Source organism: Siniperca chuatsi, linkage group LG1 (genome assembly GCF_020085105.1).
Source record: "Siniperca chuatsi isolate FFG_IHB_CAS linkage group LG1, ASM2008510v1, whole genome shotgun sequence".
Classification (NCBI taxonomy): Eukaryota; Metazoa; Chordata; class Actinopteri; order Centrarchiformes; family Sinipercidae; genus Siniperca; species Siniperca chuatsi.
Window position 1 is genome coordinate 17,503,343 of NC_058042.1, and position 19,343 is coordinate 17,522,685.

Sequence of the window (19,343 nt, forward strand, 5' to 3'; positions counted from 1 at the left end):
CACGCCATGCTTAAATGAAGGGCTTTTTCTAACTTGCATCCGTTGTGGCTCACAAACACAACCTAACAAACACACATTTACTTTATCTCTGCAGCCAAAGCAGTTGCCAAAGTGAGGGAGGAAATACATAGTGAAACAGATATGATGGCAACCTTTCATGTAAGTATATATTTTAACACACAGTCTGTTAACAACAAAAGAAAAAAAATCTAAACATATGCACACATCAATATAGCCACCCACACACAGAATGAAGTTTAATTTTCTCTTCCACTGTAATAGAATCGGCAAGTTAGTCTGTTTTCATAGAAGATAAAGTTGCACTGCTATTGTGATGCAACTAAATGTGTAGACCACAGTTCATCTCAGACTCCTGTTTAAAATGAACTGCTGTTCTCAATGACACTAATCAGCACACACCTGCGAGCTCACATAGTGAGATATCTGCATGCATGCACAGACCAGGGTTATTGCAGTATAGTAAACTAAAACTGAAACTAAAACAAAAATAAGCAATGAAAAAAATCATAAACTGAAACTAAATAAAAACGATACCTTTTAAGAAAAACTAAAACTAAACTGAAATGATATTGCCTGGTTACAAAACTAATTAAAATAAAATAAAAATGAACGAAAATTGATTTCAGTTTTAGTTTTTTAGCAATAATATATCACTACCAAAAAAAGAAGACATAATGAATTTCCTTCAACTCTCGTGATATTGAACTATAGAAATTGAACAGACTTGACATTCCAGGAGATGGCGCTATGCCACAATTGCTTAACATTGACTACCGAACTCCTTCGGGTTAACAGTTGCACGCTTTCGTAATGTCTCTCGTTGGAAGGAAAAGGCAGAGTCCTGTGTGGGACTACTATGAACTACTGTTTATCTGTTTACTGTTAATTAAAAATGTGCTAATATAAAAGGAATCCCTATTGCTTTTCACATGCAGTCTAGTCTTGTAGATTTAAATAGCAAGAACATGATATAAATATTGAAGTAGATCAAATGCCATTTAACCAAGGTATTCAGCTCAGGTCTAATGTTAACCAACCAGGGTCGGGATGAAATTGTAGGTAGCCTATGACTAGTGATTGTGGTAGTGAAAGAGTACTCAAGTTGATTCCCAAATCAAAAGATTTAAACGTTATGGCTATTCCAACACAGTTCTCTAACAATGTATTTTGTATGTTGGCCTATATGTAGCTACATACTGCTGTCACATTATACCTGGCCCTAACAAAAACAAACTAAAACTACAGTAAAACTAAAACTAAACCTTTCTGAAAAACTGAAACTAAACTAAAACAAGCAAACGCTCTCTGAAAACTAACTAAAACTAAACTAAAATGAAATCTAAAAATGAAAACTAAAACAAAATAAAAATGAACTGAAAATTCAAACTTAGTCAAAACTATTATAACCTTGGCACACAAACAAACACACACACACACTCTCATTTTTTATCACGGTATTGTGAAAGCAAACAGGAACACTGTTAGATGGTGGTCCTACATGTGTGACCTGAGGCTGAATGCTAGGTGAATATTAACAGGGAACTGAGAGGAGGTGGGAGCTGCAGAGGACAGAGGATGATGAGGACAAGAAGTTAGAGAGGGAAATAAAGAAGGGAAAGATTAAGGAAACAAGGAAGAAAAACAGAGAGACAGAGACAGAGAGGGAAAAGGAAAGAAAGAAAGCAAGTAGGGGAAGAAGGAAGGAAGGAGGACTGAAAATACAGTGAAAAGCCAAATAACAAGTGGAGAGAAAGATGGGGGAGTGCAGCAGACAGTTGGCGATGGACTGGACCAGCCTGCAGACCTGGTCAGACTGATGAGAACGAGCAGCCATAGTGATGCCATTATGTTGGTAATCAATCCATTGGTGTCCGCGTGTCTGGGTGGGCAGATACTCACAGTCTAGAAGGGGTTAATGGGAAATCAATAAGAGGGATGTGCTTATGAGCAGGACATGGAGAAAGAGGGACAAGGGGGAGAGAGTGAAGAGAGATAGAAGGGCAGGGAGGGGGAGATAGGAACATTGTTTCCTGTGATAGCAGCAGACTTCCCAGATGTTATCTGTCATTCAAAGGAGCACTCTGGTGACCAGATGTTTAGGCTCAACGTGGCGGAGTGGGTATACATCCTACTGGGGGATCAATATAGGTCAAGTGCATGGTAATATTTATCACCACTCTACACACACAAGACATTGATGTCTTTGCAACACAGTGACGTATATACACATATATAATAAAATCGCCCTCTCACCCCCTGTGGGGTATGTGTAATCCTCAATCTCGGGTCCTCTACCAGAGGCCTGGGAGTTTGAGGGTTCTGCGCAGTATCTTAGCTCTTCCTAGGACTGCACTCTTCTGGACAGAGACTTCAGATGTTGTACCTGGAATCTGCTGGAGCCACTCTCCCAGTTTGGGGGGTCACAGCCCCCAGTGCTCTGATTACCACTGGCACCACTCTTGCTTTTACTCTCCACATCTTTTCTAGCTCCTCTTTCAGCCCTTGGTATTTTTTTAGCTTCTAGGGGGGGGTTTTCTCGATGTTGCTGTCGCTTGGGATTGCTACATCTATCACCACTGCCTTCTTCTGCTTTTTGTTGATCAACACAATGTCTGGTTGGTTAGCCATCACCAGTTTGTCAGTCTGGATCTGGAAGTCCCACAGGATATTATATATTATTCTCAACTACCTTAGGAGGTGTCTTCCATTTTGACCTTGGGATTTCCAGCCCATACTCATGGTGTTCCATGTACTCTTTTCCTGCCTGCATCTTACACCCTGCTGTTATGTGCTGAACCGTCTCAGGGGCATCTTTGTACAGTCTGCACCTGGGGTCCTGTCTGGTGTGGTAGACCCCAGCCTCTATTGATCTTGTACTGAGTACCTGTTCTTGTGCTGCCATGATCAGTGCTTCTGTGCTGTCCTTTATTCCAACCTTTTCCAGTCACTGGTAGGATTTCTTGATATCAGCCACTTCTTCTATCTGTCGGTGATACATGCCGTGCAGGGGCTTGTCTCTCCATGATGGTTCATCCTCCTCCCCCTCATCATCCACACGTTTCTGCTGCCGGAGGTATTCACTTAGCAGTTCATCATTGGGGGCCAGCTTCCTGATGTACTCCTGGATCTTTGTTGTTTCATCCTGGACAGTGGTTTTGACACCAGTCCTCGGCCTCCCTCGTTGCGCTTAGTGTATGGTCTCAGGGGGCTGGATTTGGGGTGAAACCCTCTATGCATTGTGAGGAACTTCCTTGTCTTGATATCAGTGGCCTCTATCTCCTCCTTTGGCCAGTTTATTATACTAGCGGGGTATCTGATGACTGGTAGGGCATATATGTTGATGGCTTGGATCTTGTTCTTCCCATTCAGCTGACTTTTCAGGACCTGCCTTACTCTGTGTAGGTATTTGGCTGTGGCTGACTTCCTTGCTGCCTCCTCATGGTTCCGTTTGCCTGCGGGATCCCAAGGTATTTATTGCTGTCCTGAACATCTGCAATGTTGCCTTCTGGTAGTTCAACCCCCTCGGTTCTGATAATTTTCCCTCTTTTTGATACCATCCGACCGCACTTGTCCAGTCCAAATGACATTCCAATGTCGTCGCTGTAGACCTAGCAAACAGCTTGATGTCATCCATGTAGAGGAGGTGACTGATGACTGTACAAGATCAACTGACTGTTGATCTTGTACATTTCCAAGCATTCCAGTATCCATATATGTGGCATTGAGTTATATGCTTTCTTGGCAGACAGGCAGTGCACAGGTTGGTCTGCCTGGTCTTGTAGTCTCGAGTGACTGCTCTATCGACTAGTAGCTAGTGCTTGGCTCCCCCAATTCCCTTCTGGGCCCTGTCCATGTATTGAGCCAAGACAGAGAGAGAGTGAGTGACAGACAGAGACAGGAAGTATGAGAGAGACAGTCAAACCGAGAGGGACAGAAAGAGGTAGGTGTGTGTGTGTGTGTGTGTGTGTGTGTGTGTGTATATATTTAAAAAATCACACCCTGGTGATATGCTCATTTATTTCAGGAGGATATATATCTGGCTTGATGGTGTTTTCTCATTAATATGGATCGTATGTCTGGTCAGCATCAGCAATATCTCCTTCTTACGTCCATTACGTGAAACAAAGGGGAGCGCTGATTTGGAAAGAAAGGTAAAATAAATACAGTGAAAATCATCCAGAGTAGTTTTCCAAAGGCCTAGGGGCATTTGGGGAGGTGGATGGGGGGTTGGAAAGGGAAAACCAAGATCAGGTCCCAGTGCAGTAAGGCTCTTTGTAGTTTGAGCAGTCTGAACTAGCCAGAGGCTTACTGCTCTAACCCCTACCACTCAGAGAGACTGTTTGGGGAAATTACACCACAGAGTAATAATTAATCAAGTAAACGCTGAACTGCTTTGATTTGGATTACATTTACATATTATCAATAATGTATTAATCAAATACAAATAAACACCTCTGCATAATAGCATACTTAACTAACTACACTTTCACACTGGGTAAAAAAGTTGGTCTTCGTAAAGCAATGAGAAAAACCACAGCAAACTACAATGGAAGCAGCAGAGTTTTGTGGTTTTGGAAGCAACACCTCTTGGCACTTCACTGTCTTTGTTTATCAACTTCCTTCTTCATCACTGCATCACCCATTTCAAGTGCTTCTACCAAGAGGCAAAAAATTATGAATTAATTTATTTATGCTTAACAATGGCAGAATGCATCATGCAGAATAAATAAACACACCACTGATGAAGCACTGAAATCACAATGCACGTAATTTGTGCAAAGCTACTCCAGGTTTGATTCCAAAAGTAGCTAAGTGGATAGAGGAAAAGAGTTAGTCACTTTTATCATTTGCAGAGGAGTCGAATCAGCTCTGCTTTTGTATTTTCACTTAAATGCATGTTCTGTTTTTCTCAGATAAGTTGTGTTGTTTAAAAGCATCCGTTTTCGCCTAACGCTTTGTTCATTGGGGGAACTTCATGCCCAGGGATTTTCTAAACACAATTCATCAAAGTGGAACGGCAGTCTTTTTTTTCTGCATTCCTAATCCTTTTTGCTGCAGATGAGAGATTTGCTGTTCAGACTCATTAAGATTAAAGCGTTTTGCCAGAGTTATTTAAGAATGCAAAGTTCCATGTGAGACCTCTCAGAGTTCAGAACAGAAGAAAATCCTATCGACACGCTCGGTGCACTGGGGGCTGATCTTAGCCTATATTTCTATATTTGGTGGCAGTGATTGAGTGATAGCATGTGAAATGGTTTTTCCTGCTGCATTATGGTTTAGAGTTACAATCACTTTTCCATCCTTACCATCAGTAGGAGGGGTGTGATTGCTCTTTTTGTCTTCACTTGTAAGATTAATTTCTTTACCTGTAAACATATTAAAAAACGATGCTTTTTAATTCTGTTATGAAGTTACCAGCTGGTTTTAATCAAAAACTTTTGTTTATTTTGTTTGATAGGTAAGTATAAGCTGGCAGACAAATTAGTTGTCTTTTGTTAAAGGAAACAATACTTTATTCTTGTAGATTGTAAATGTGCAGTTAACTAAGTAGTATTTTACTTTGTAGTATTATTTTGGCAGCAGAGAATTTGGCTGGGGTAAGAATATTAGTCATCTCGTTGGACAGACAATAGTTAATGTTTAGCTGGAGGTGATGGTAGTCTTTTAGCTGAAAAAGAAATTATCATTGGATCGGATTGAGTGTTAGTCTTCTGCCTAAGGATTTTTAATATTAGCTTTTTTGGCCGGAGACTCAGTAGTCTTTTGGCTGCTCTAAAGCTGGAGAAAGACTCAGGTCCCGTTGTTGGTAGAACACAGCTCCAGTCTCGGCACCTTTCCCAAACTTTCCAACTCCAAGTGTCGCAATCTGGTTCCATTTTACAGCTGGCCTTGAGATTGTAACAGAGCTCCTTTCTCTCCCTCCTCAACCGCATATTTAATCCCTGTGCTTATGTCAAACTTAATTACAGGACCTTGTACGAAAAAATAACAAGTGAGCCTTGTAGGGCTGGGAGAGAGGAAAGGAGAGTATTAAGAGAGGGAGAGAAAAAGAGACATAGGGAGAATGCTAAGAGGTGTGAGGGGAAAAAAGAAACAACAGAGACATTTAATCTGTAGACTCAGTGTGTTAAATGACCAAACGGAAAGCTTTGATGTAGAGTATCTTATTTTTAGCTGATACTGGAACAGACTGGAATCTATGTGTAAAAATCAATTGTGATATTTATTGATCTCTGAATCTAAAAGCTATATATTAGTGGCCTAAAACACCAAAAATATGTCCTGTAGCTGAGACAAACAGCACAAGGATATTGTCTGTCTTTCATCTACTGTACAAAACTATAATGGCTAACTTACATTTTCAAATGAGGAGAAACAGAGAAGGTAAGAAAGTGTCCTAAGAGGCCCAACACCCATATCTTTTAACTTACAACACAGCAAATTCTCCTGAACCCCCACAAACCAAAAAGAAATAATCATCAGACTAGGTCAGTCATCCAGTTTGTGTGTGTCTGTGTGTTTGTGCACATAAAACTATTTACTCTGTAGAAGTGGAACAGCCAGGGAGAGATGTTTAGTCTGTCAGTTTAAAACTATTACCTCAAACTCTGAAAATATGAGCTGAGCCTGTCGTGCATCGACACAGGGAGACAGCACTGTGAAGAACAAACCTTTGAAAAGTCTAAATCAATTTTTGGGGGAGTAACATAACAAACGCTTCACAGCAGTGAAGAAAAGGGGATCTCTTTTTTAACTGTTTGAAAAGCACATATTCATACAATCTTCATAAGGCAAAACAGCATAAATGCAGTATACATGAAGTCTTTTGAAATGGGAGATGATAGGAAGGGAGAAGGGGAGAAGACACAGGGATGCTCCTCAGAGAAGTAGACAAAACACACAGGAAGACCACCACTGCCATACACCTACCCACCCACCTACCCTTTAGGCCAGTCTGCTGGCTAACGCCTTCCCAGACTGGACTTGAGTGGCCAAGCAATGGACCAGAGGAGGGAGAGAGGTTCCCATGCCATTGGTACTGGAACTGGCGCGCCACCCGGAGGTATTTATAGCAGACCAGCACGAAAGGGTCGGGAGAGAGGGCATGCTTGTTTTCCTTTCCATTCCCCAGGCACTTTCACCAGGCCTCACATGTGGGTGTTAAATATATACCCAAATACTGGGAGCAACATTATGGGGACAGAGAATAGGAGGCAGTGGAATAGGAGTGGGTTGGGGTGGAGGGGGGCAGAAAGAGATGGAGAGTTGAGAGAGGGAACACGAGAGTTGAGTGTGGAGTAAGCTGGATGCAGGCTTAAAGAGTTGTTTGGTGTAGAGGTGGAAAGAAAGAACGAAAGGCTGTTAATACAGTAAAAAGCCAAATGTGAAAGAAAGGAAGGAAGATGAATGAATTTGTGTACCCTTCCCAAGCTCGAAGGGGCCTAAGAAAGTGATGCAGGCTTAGTGCCAGCACCAGGACCCAGTCGAGTCCCAGACAAGGATCAGAGGTTAGGGCCAAGCTGAACCCAGTTCATCTGGAGACTCCACAGTGGAGAGGCAGGGGAAAGTCCAGACAAAGCAAGGAGGTAGTGGAGCAGTCCTGTTGTTGTGGCCTGATATCTGGATCTAAGAACCAGCCTTCCCTATCTCCAGCTGCTTCTTCTATATACTCTGTGATGTATGTCTCTCTCTCTCTCTCGCTCTCTCTCTCTCTCTCTGCATGGGAACTCCAGAGTGACATTATTACTATGATGAAAACAGACCCTATAAATACTGAGCACTATGATGAATATAACAGCGATTATGGGGGCAGCGATAATTAGATCAGGAAAGAAAGAAAGAAAGACTCATTGAAGTTTGCTCTGTTTTTGTGTTTGGGAATTCCTTTCAACCTTGTGTCTTAATGTATGAAGAATTACAGCGGTATCGGTAGTGTGGTAATCATCTGGGTCTCTAGGAGGGCCTCTTGAGTCCTCTTCAGTGATTCTCTCTCCTGTTTCAGCTCTCTGCTCCGTCTCACATCTCTGTAAAAGCCACCCTGCTGTCTGCTTTTTTAATGATGGTTTGGCCAACAAACAATTAAAAAGCTGCCCCACAGATGCCTGTTAAAATGAAATAGCAGGAACTATGGAGTGCTCCCAGCAGCTCCTGCTATCTCTCCATCCAGTTTTGCTCGTCAGGTTTTACCCTTGTCAGCAGCTCTCTAACCCACCCAGGTCCAGCTTAGATCTTTAAGTCCTAAGACTACAGCTTTAACAACACCCTGACCTGAGCCCCTTTCCAAATCCCAACTGTAAAGCAGCCATCCCACTAGCTGATTGCGTCAGAAAGATTCCACAGCCATGGCCTCTGTTTTTTCATACTTGTGGGAAAATAGCAGTTCATGTTTCCTTGGATGCTTCACACATTCCTCACCCTGTCTTCACATTGCGGGGCCCCAGAGACTGGGTAGGGCCAAAGCCACTCAAGAGGAGGTGCTTGGCAGATAAGAGGTGTGGCTAAATGAAAAAGGAAGGCAATTTTTTATTGTTTATTTAGGAGTGAGTTGCTAGGCGATGTGAACTCAAAAAGGCACTAATTACATTTCCCTGAGTTTGATGAGTATAACAGAACTTGGACAGAAACTTTCCAGCTCATTTAAACTCTCAGAACACAGCTGGGAATTATAGATAACAGAACATCTGGAAGTCACAAAAATACTTCTCTAGCGTCTAATCCAAACTAATTCAAAAGTCACCACATCCTGCAATGAACGACATCCCAAAGCTAACTTAGTGACAGCTCCAATATTTCAAATTTGTTGTAAAAAAAAAAAAAAAAAGGTAGCCATGTCTGAATGGCATTCCAGTTATTTGGGCAAAAGTTCATGCATTCTAGATCATGCAGCACCTTTTGCTCAAATTTCATAATTAGACTGAAATGGAGGTCATGGAAAAGTACCCCAAAACCCTACAGTCCTTATACAAGTATTTCAAACACTACATCTACTAGATTCATGTAATGCAGTTGCAACAAACACACAAAGAGATACAGAGCTACTTGGCCACATTCAAGTTTGGTCTCATCCCAAATTCCTGACCTGAAAATTTCAAGACAAAGGTAGTTAGTCTTGATTTATGCATGCTTCAGCATAGGATGAAGAGAGCAGGACACAGTAGCAAAGCAATTAATTTTGATGCTGAAAACATTATTAATGGTAATGTTTAAAACATCAAAGCCGCGGCTGACAGAGACACAGCATCTCCACTCTGGCAAGATGGAACAGATGAGCTCACTTGAGTCAGTCAAGGTGAGGCACAGGGGAAAATGTGATTTGTCTCGATTTTCATTGAGATTTCCTGGAGAAGCTGTGGTTCAGAGCAGACTAAACTCATGTACCTAGGTTGTGGTATAGCAGGACTGGCCAACATATGTCACTGGCTTGTGTATCTATCTGCATGCCGCAATTGCAGCATGCTTTGGATTTTTTTAAATATGGAAAGTATAGTATAGAGTCGGCATAGGGAAATTAGGAGGACCCAGTAATAGCTCTTTAGACCAGAGGACTGAATTCAACCATTCAGCACCAGCTTGGACATGGGATGTAGGGGACAACAGAGGACACACCATCAGTTGGAATGTATGACTCTTAAGTTCATAATGACTGAGTGGGCCAGAGAAGAACCCCCATCTCTATCTGTGTGGACTCCTCACTGTAGCTTTGGGCAAAGGGATAAAGCTTCTCTCACTCCCACATATTCATTTACCCCCCACCATCACACCAATTGAACCAGGGAGTCTGGGGGGAGCCACATTGATATTCACTACACATCTCCATCCCCCAGCCACAACCATCCCCACTGGAAACATTATTTCATTACATATATTATGCATTCAGCATAAGGGAGTTGGTGAATGTGCAGTGAGCAGATGTGTGTGTGGGTGTGGGGGCGAGCTCAGATGTTTCCTTATATGTATACATGGCTGTGACAGCCTGTTGTAAAAAGAGTTTTAAAGAGGATGTAAAAAGATATAACACCTCAGGGGTCCAGTTAATGGTACTTAGTTTACTTTGTGAGAGAGAAGACAAAATATTTATTTCGTACTGTTTTGTGTCAACATTATAAAAGTGATTTTGCAATTTTCACAATGTAGAAGGACAAAGTTTCCTGCAGAGTTTGCATGAATTTTCTCAGTTCATTTGAGTGTGTGCTTCTACATGTGAATGTGTACTATGTCTCCTGCAGTGCAGAAGATAAAGACATACACAGAGAGAAAAACAGAGAAAAGAGACCAGAAAGAGATGAAGACAGAGACAGACAAACAGATCTTTCATATGGCCCATTGCTCTTTGGACCCTGGTCCAGATGTCACCAGAACAGTTTTTATTTGTTAATGTCTTTTTTTAAAAGCCCTCTTAAAAGCGCCTGCCGCTTTTCCCTTAAGTCTTTAAGTGGCTACACACAAGACACTCTTGTCTGATTCGAACTGGAATCAATTTGGAAAAGAAACCATTTCACCTCTGATTAAGCACTGCTCTGTCTCTGCTGTGGCACGCTGACCTTTACAGAGGTCTGTCTTGTGCTGCTAGGAGGGGCCAGCCAGATGATATTCTGGGCTAATTAGACTGATTGACGTCAGAAAGCAGGGCCTGAGAGTGTCTTGTATTTGAACCCTCAGCCATTTGTCAGGACTCACAACCCTATCTCTGTCAGGGGCCTTTAGAGTCTCACAAGTCAGATTCAAAGCCTAATTTCATTCTTATATACTGTGCCCCCAGTCTCTCTTTGCAAATATCCCATCATGCTTTTCCCTTTCATTTTCTGACATTCTTATATCAATAAAGTTTTTCCTCTGATTTCAGGGGCAATCAAAAATGTGACACCTGCCCAGTGTCTAATGATACAATTTCTTCATCTCTTACTCTTTGCTATAGCTATATCAATGTAGCGCTGGTTCAACATCTGTGTGTATCATGGGTTTGTGTAACATTATATAACATGGAATAAAAAGTAGCAAACCCAGAAGAGAGTTCAGAGGGAAGGAGTCCACCAGAGATCAGCCCTCGGTCCAAATTCCAAGCACTTTGCCGTATACACCCAGAGAAATTATACCTAAAGAGAGGCCTGGTAGAGAGAAACCTCACCTCCAGTTGAAGTGGATTCCTCTGCCGTTTTATTTGCTCTCGTTTGGCTGCAGGGGGAACGTGCTCCACTCTGACCTGGGGGCACTCATCCAATCAGCTCGCTATCTGCTGCAAGGGCCTCCATAATAGTGACATTTTTCCACCTCGTCAATAAAGTGGTGAAAGCCACCCTCAACCTGCTACTTGACCATTTAACTTCTTCCTGAAAAGGCCCTTTCTTTCTGTCTGTCTCTGTGTCTGGCTGAAATCAATAAAAGCAGAGCAAGGAAAGAGGCCAATCCAGCGGCTGCATTAACTGGTGGTCTCAACTGCTGTACAAAGAGGATGGCTAGCAGAGAAAAGGATACAGGAGAGCTGGCAGCTCGAGTCTTTCTCATTCATACAACCATGGGAGAAACCTGCTTCTTGTCTACATTCTATATTGTCGTCCAGTAAGGAGAAGGAGATTCTGAAAATGCTGAATGAATAAAGTCAGCCATTCACATACAACATGCTGCACAAACACTTGTATATCCTAAAAGCCATAAAACTGAGTTAAAATTGAAATACTTCCATGCATGCACACAGACTGAAAGATGACAATCATATGCAACACAACTGACATATACTATATTAACAGATATAAACTCTCTAGTGTCTGATGATCATTGCTTGCCATGACTCATTTAGCAGCTGCATTCACACATCACCACATGTCTGCAGTGACTGACATAATGGCATCAGAGTGAGAACAAAATGTCTTCCGATAAAGGAGCAGGAGGGAGAAAATGAGGGAGATGGGTTACATCTATGCCTATGCTGAAATGAGTGCAGTGCTTTGTTTGGTTATGCTGTCTGAGCTGAAATTGATTACTGTGCGAAGCATGCACCAAAGAGCCCTTGCATTCAGATGAAATAAATAACACACTCTCTTAGAGATGGGAGGGTATGTGGAAGAGGCAACAGAAGGTGAAAAATGGGAAAGGGGAGGAGGGAAGAAACAAAGATGGATGGTGTCAAAATGAATTTACAAGGAACAAAAGCAGAGATAAAAATGAAGGAAATGGCTAAAGGTGGAGTACTGAATGACATGTCTTCAGTCTAGTACAGCACTAAAGAGAGACAGCCTGGAAGACATCTGGAGTAGTGGAGGATAACAGCCACACACCACTCACCAACCACAGACAACATGTTGAGGGATTAAACTTCATTACAACATGTTATGGTAATGAATGGGCTGTGGCCAGTTCTGGATGTGTTAGAGTAATTACCACTCTCCAGCATATGTGTGAGTGACACTTGCTACACATGTTTGCAAAGCCATGTGTCTGTCTCTGCGTGCATGTGTGTGTACATGTGTGCTGATCATATTCCTGGGACTTCAGATTTAGTGAACTGGATGAGGCCTCAGAAAATCCAGGAGGTCTTTTCCACCAATGCGCCAAGCAGAAGCAACTGGTGCAGCTAATTAAAAGAATGCAACACTTAGACAGCTATTGTCATATGTATCATCTCCCATAATTAGCTTAACACTGTTCTTTAATAGAAGATGGGCTGGGGCAGGCCCAGACTTTGTGGTTTGGGCCAGTGTCTGGGCATCTGGGTCTAGGGTAGGTGCCAGAAAGGGAGGGGGACAGACAAAGCCACACACCCCAGAGGGGTGAGGTTGACTCTAGGTCACAAAGGCTGCCTGGCCTTATGGCTGACAGATGTTAGTCTGGTTCAACAAGAGTTGTGATTCTGGAAAAAGTTACACCACACTGCGCTCCACATTGCAATTATCTTCTCTGTGTAAAGAAACATCTCATACATCATCACTCAACAAGACATAAGCAAAAGCCCCTCCCTGGATTACAAAGCCTTTGATAAACCATGCCACTTGAATCTGCTATCTAGTTGTACTGTATGAAAGTGTTCCAGAGTTAGCTGGCCTGTCAGTAGCATTTCCAAGTGGAGCAACAGTGTGTTTTTGCTGTAGACAGAGCACAGCAGCCTGCTGTGATTGGCGTGCTACTGCTAATGTTGCTAATGATCCCCACAATGGAGTTGTGTGTGTGTGTGAGTGTGTGAAACAGGGGCAAGGTTTCTGAGGTGACACATTTCCCACAGTGGGCATGTGGACAGGCAAGCACCAGGGCAGCATTAAGGAGAAAGAGTGTTTTCCCGCTAAGATAGGGGAGAAAGGGAACATGAAATGACAGTGGATCATTAGACTGGGATTGCCTGCAGCTTGCTAATTTATGCAAATTAATTTCTTGGCTGATGTGAAAGGAGAGGGAGCGGGTGCCACTGCTTGGCAAGAAGTCAACATCGAGCAGCGAAAAGGTTAACTGCTGCACTCTGCTTTGGTGGTCTGGAAAGTTTAGCAGCATAAGCCAGGGATGGCTGTGGTATACCAAGCAACAATGACAAAGCAACGCAAACTATGCCAGCCCTCTTCCTGGCAAGGCGGGTAGACAGACAGCCAATCAGGTCCGTGTTGGCTCTCTCATAGGCGAATGGCATGGCATGCTGGCCCTCTCGTCGCCCCGCCTCCCCTCCTCACTGCACTGCAGCTGCCCAGAATGATTTTATAAACATTTTGCCAGTGGATCAATACCTGTATTGATCAACCATTGTGAGAGTGATCCGTCTAAAACCCAGAGCAGCCTAGAGCTCAGAGATGGGAGGAGCGAAAGAGAGAAGCTGCAGAGAGGATGGAGAAAGAGAGAGAGTCTGCAGCCACAGTGAAAGGGAGAAGAGGTACAAGGGAAGAGAAGCGAATCTGAGAGAGAAGCAGACGCAGAGCTGAAGGCAGGTGTGGAGGCAGGTTTCGGACAACGCTGCCAGGCCACTGGGATTGGGGAGGAACCTATGGTAATTGCTTTCTCATTAAGGGAGGGAGGGTGAGGGCGACTAATGACTACTGCTTTAAGTATGCGGGTAAATGAAAGATGGAGAAATAGTGCGAAGAAATGTGTATGTGTGCAACAAAGGGGTTGATTCCCACACCTGAGGTTGCTAATGCCTGCACTAGTTTGGCCTGTTATGTAACACTGTCAGGTACATTGTTGCATGTGCATAAGTGTGCATGATTGCATGAGGTTCAAAGGGACGCGTGTAGGGAGGTGGAGGATGCAGATGATGGGCGATTTAGATGTTCTGCACAGAAAAACAATTATCCTGCTTCATTTATTGCTGATTGTATTTTGATTTTTTCTGTTTTGTCTAGAAAAAAACTACCTCTGAACAAAAGTAGCTGGAGTGTCAAAGATCTGCTGTATGCCTTGGTGACAACATGGGACAGAGAAGGCCCAGCACATACTGCGCTCATGAGTTCAGTTGCTATAGTTAAATCAAAAGCGGAAATTCCTGAGAAAATCAAAGACCGCAAGGAATAGCCTGCATCCTGGATACAAACATTCATGGAGGAAGTAACAGGAACATTTCTGATCAAGGCAAAGGTGAATATATAATCCAAAACTGATTTCAAATTCAAAGATGAAAATGGCGGCAAGACGGTAGTGTAAACTGTGGCAAATAAGAGATTATTGCTATTTTGAACTGATTTGGATAAAGCTAGCTTTGGGATGTTTTTAGACATTTTGACAAGTCATTGGATTGGATTAAATTTTTATTCTATTTTGAATTTTGTTGGAATTTTACTGAACAGACGACTGACTGGGCCACTCAACAACAGCATTGAATGTTTGATTCAAGGCCCCATGCTGTGCTGCACTGGAGGAGGAGTCAAAATGCTTTTGGGATCATCCTACCAATGCTAAAGGGAAATCAAGTTTCCAATGATTGATTTTAAATGTGACTTCCTTGTGCATCATTTTGGATTCCTCATTGTGGATGAGGGAAGATATATTCCTCCAAACTGTGGGGGAGGACCTTGATGCTCATAAACTCACTTTGCACTGGTGCTCTGGTGTGGGAGCACTCAGAGAAAAAGGCTTGCACTCTAAAGGTTCACTCTTCTGTAAACATGCAGTTGAATGAAAAGAAAAGAATAAACATTCTGTACCAAGGACATGAAGTACCTACATACAGTTTTGCCTAATAAACTGTAAAACAAATGAAACATTATTGTGCGGTAGACAATGCAAATCGCTCTCTAAGTGTGTGGTAGTACATATCCTTGGCTGTGTCCCAATTCCACACTGCATACTAATACAATAATAATGCACTGTGTATGTTTAATAGTATACTGTTTTGACAGTTAGTATACAAGAAATGAATGACAGGAAATGATAGAATGAAGATGGTCGTCAACAGACTTCAATTAAACTGTGATTTCTGGAACTCTACTGCCATTTTCAAAAAAATGGCAGTAGAAAAACAACAAGAACATCAAATGTTTCACAAAGATTTAATTTCTTCATTGATTTACTTATTTTTTGTGTTGTTTTGTGTTTTGAGATGTTCCTAAAGGTGTCTCACCACCGTCCACATGCCACACTGAAAAAAAATTATAACGTATCGTGTATGAATGTTTGCTGTTTTAGTGTATTTTATGACTATTCCAATGTAAACAAACTATACTTAGAACTCAAAGCTCAATATAAATTAATATATATTGTGGAATTGTGACACAGCGCTTGACTCAGAGTTATGTACTTGTACTTCACTTGAGCTCAACTCGTAAGAAGAATGTAGCTCAGGCACAGTGCAAGTAATGGTAACCAGGGAGACTCATTTGGTGTTTAAGTGAAGACATGAAGATAAATATTACAGAACAAACCTGCTTGTATCAAAGTTGTTCACAACACACAGATTATGTGCTCAGTGCAGCAACAACAAACATGAATTTTTGTTACTATCACTGACTGGTAAACTACATTGAGTTTATCAGTTGCAGAATGCTCTTTCAGCTCAAGGATGAATAGAGTTGCATAGAGAGGAGAAAAACAGCCAATGGTCACAGGTCCGACATCTGATCCAGATTCATGAAAACCTGATCAGATGTGGATTAACATAAACAAATGTGCCCACAATATACTATATGATCGTCAAGGGACCCAAATATAGGTAAAATGCAATGTTATTAAGCAAACACAAAATATTACATTTACTAAAGAGAAACCTTTATATTTTATACTACTGAAATGAGGGGCTATATCAATTGTTAATCTCATTGTGTATGTCACTGTAATCTAGCACTGATGAAAGAAAACCAGTGGTCTAAATCAGTTTGTGCCATAAATGAACCAAGCTGCAAAATTCAAGTCAAAGGCTCACATTGTATAAACAGTGTTGAAGCTAAATATGGCTGCCAGTCCTCTCAGCCATGCTCTCATCTGTTTAGGTTTTGTTTCGGTCAGTATATTGATATCTTGAATTGAGTGTGCTATCTATTTATGGATACTAAATTGCTACATATAGCACCTTCATCGAGAGCAGTTTCTGAGTTTTTTGTGTATTATTTACCACCAGTATATGTGGTCAGTACATTAAAAGTTATAGAGAATTAGGCCCATTATTTTTGCCCATTAGGACAAATAACCAAATGGCGGAATAGTTTTAAACACTAATACTAAACATTCAATGGATTTTACAAATATTGGTGCCTTACTATTGTCTATATCAGTTTAATTTCAAGGAAATAAACACTTAAGTCTTAAAGCTTAAGTGTTATCACCTTACACAAAGAATTCATGCGCTATCAAAGCAGCACTGAGACACTGAATCATTTTCTTGTTTCCTTTCATCCTTTTTGTTTGATTCCTACTCTCAAAAACAAACCTTTGGATGAGTGCCAAACCATAAATTAGGATCTTCATTAGACACATCAAATCTAAATTACTTTTCAATTAACAGGCCAGTCAGCCTGAACTAATCAACCAATTAGGCCATGTGTGTTCACAGAAAAGCTAACAAAAGCGCATGAGTCCCCTGGGAAAGCAGTAAAACACTGCAGAAGAGTGACAGTGCAAATGAGAAGCTACTGGTTCAGGAAAGAAAGGCCAGATCAGAAAGTGGCAGAAGATACATGAGACACCAAGATCACATCACTATTCACCCCTGTCATTTTTTGGGAAATGAAATGTCAAGTTATAAAAAATAATTAAAACTGAAAGAAAGTGTGAAAGAACAGATTCTCAAAGAAAGGGATACATTTGAAACAAAAGAATTTCTAAGAGCTTTGATCAATTTGCATTGTTTAATGGGTATACTGCCAGGTTAATGTTTGTGACCAATATTTGTATGCTAATGAGTTTTGATTGAAAGGCATATTGTTCCTCTGATGATAACTTACATTGTGTTAAAGCATCAGCTGGCACTGTTACAAACTAAATAAACACTGGGCACAAAAACATAAACTGCTCCTAAACCTAAACAGTCTGTTTAACTTAATTTGATTAAGGAAATTGTATCAATGCAGGTAATGCATTTCTTTTTCATGATTATCATGATATGGAACAAAATATACGTTTTATATTTATATATATATTGTTTTTCTGCAGATCGAACAGAATATGATGGTGTGTAGTGACTGTACTGACTGAGTCTCTTTGTGGAGGACAGAATTTCACATTTACCAAATCTGAATGAAGACTAGCTGGAAACGCTGTCACATAATGTTTGGAAAGTAAAATTCATAAAGTACAATGAATTTGTTGAATTCCCTCTGTCACTCATCTGCAGTTCATGGCAGTCATCTTTGGTGAGTGCTGTGGCAGATTGAAAGGCTTTGTGATGCCCCATTCAGTGTGGAAGGGCTGCTGGGACGTCCGTGTTGAACATACCTTTGGGCCACAGGAGATCTGATAGGCAGCACAGGCTGTTCAAACGTCTTCTTCACACACAACAGAATGCAACCTAAGAGGGAAACAAACACACACATGACATACACACACTTACACACAGAGTAAAGCTGCACCGATAGTGCCTTTTTTTTTAGGCTGTTACTGATATTGATATTTAGGAGTTTTAAAAATTCGATAACAATATATCGGTCCACAAACAATCTCGATACGGATCCCTTAGATGTGTTTTTGGCATTGTGATAAGACACATACTGAGCGAGACAGTTCTACCCATTCCAGCCCTCACATCTAAAGGTCTGAGATCTGATGGCGCTCCAGCACAGGCCAAAGGGGGTTGTAGAGAGGAGAACACCATTATTGTTCTAGTAAATGTCAGAACAACCTCATCTAATTGTGCCATTACTAATTCATGTTTATTAATGCAGTGATGTATGATGGCTCTACAGACAGACTGAGCTTGTCTGTGCCTGTCATGTATGGCATATTCTTTGCTGGTGAGGGCTGCAGGGAGTGTGTTAGGGACTGGGTGGTGGGCGGTGGGTGTGGGGCATATGGTGCATATAGTGACAGTGCCAAGTGGTGTGTGACTTTAACATGAAGGCAGAGGGGGTGAGGGAGTTGACTGATGGTGCTGGTGTCTTCTGCTGGCCCGGTGCCAGGGCATGTGGTCCCCAGTGCCCCAGCCCCTCACTACCCCAGAGCCTCTGGGCAAGTACCACAGTTATTGTTTTCACTGCCAAGCAATTAGCGGCACTTAAGATTTATTTAGTCATGCTCTAATGTGTGGTAATTAGCTTGGGGCCCAAACAAGCCCCTCCATCCCATCACCTTGTCGCTCACATCAGAGCAATGCATCAGCAGGAGACAGTGAGGGAATGTGAGAGAGGAGGCAGAAGGTACAGATGGTGGGATCGTGGGTGGGGGGGCAGAGCTAGAAGGATTACAAGAGCACCAGCTCAGCTCTGTGGATCAGCACTTTTTAAGAGATCTTCAGGGGCCTGTTGGCTGAACGCATAGCAGGAGGAAAGGGCAAATACAGCCCAGTTACACTTTTATAGAATGCTTTGTGGAAAAACACCCCTGACACACACCTCGGCCTGGCAGCCCGGTTTGTCATATGGCCCAGGGGGCTCTGCTGGCTTATCACATGACCATTGTAATGACCTTAAAGGGCAGCCTCCTCAACAAGCTCAGGCCACTTCAACTGGCTGGACTGCTCTTTGGGAAATGCAGTTTGGGTCACTGCCTAATGTGTGATGCATTTGGCCCTCAGGCTGAAATAAAAAAAAATTAAAAAAAACACAATGTAGAAACCAGGCCAAAGAGATTATGCAAAAGCTGCCAAGCAGGGTAAAACAAAACAAACAAATGCCAGACAAATGCTAGTTTTTCTACTGTTGTTGGTCCATAATGCTTTTGTGAATATATATAATATAACACATGATATAAATGTGCAAGTTATGTCA

General features: G+C 41.9%; 1 protein-coding gene and 1 long non-coding RNA gene across 4 annotated transcripts in view; one reads left to right on the forward strand and one right to left on the reverse strand.

The window, feature by feature from the left end:
• Positions 1 to 19,343, reverse strand: part of zfhx3b (zinc finger homeobox 3b) — a 296,238-nt gene that overhangs the window by 160,933 nt on the left and 115,962 nt on the right. For 2 of the 3 annotated variants that reach the window (XM_044200100.1, XM_044200181.1), the window contains one exon: positions 17,857 to 17,929. The gene's annotated coding sequence lies outside the window, so the exon portion shown is untranslated. Of the gene's footprint in view, positions 1 to 17,856; positions 18,370 to 19,343 lie in introns of those variants that run through there. The other variant, XM_044200261.1, reaches the window with a different exon arrangement.
• On the forward strand, positions 13,302 to 17,608 carry LOC122878197. The gene is made up of 2 exons (XR_006378430.1): positions 13,302 to 13,981; positions 14,337 to 17,608. It is a non-coding gene; the product is annotated as an uncharacterized LOC122878197 (long non-coding RNA).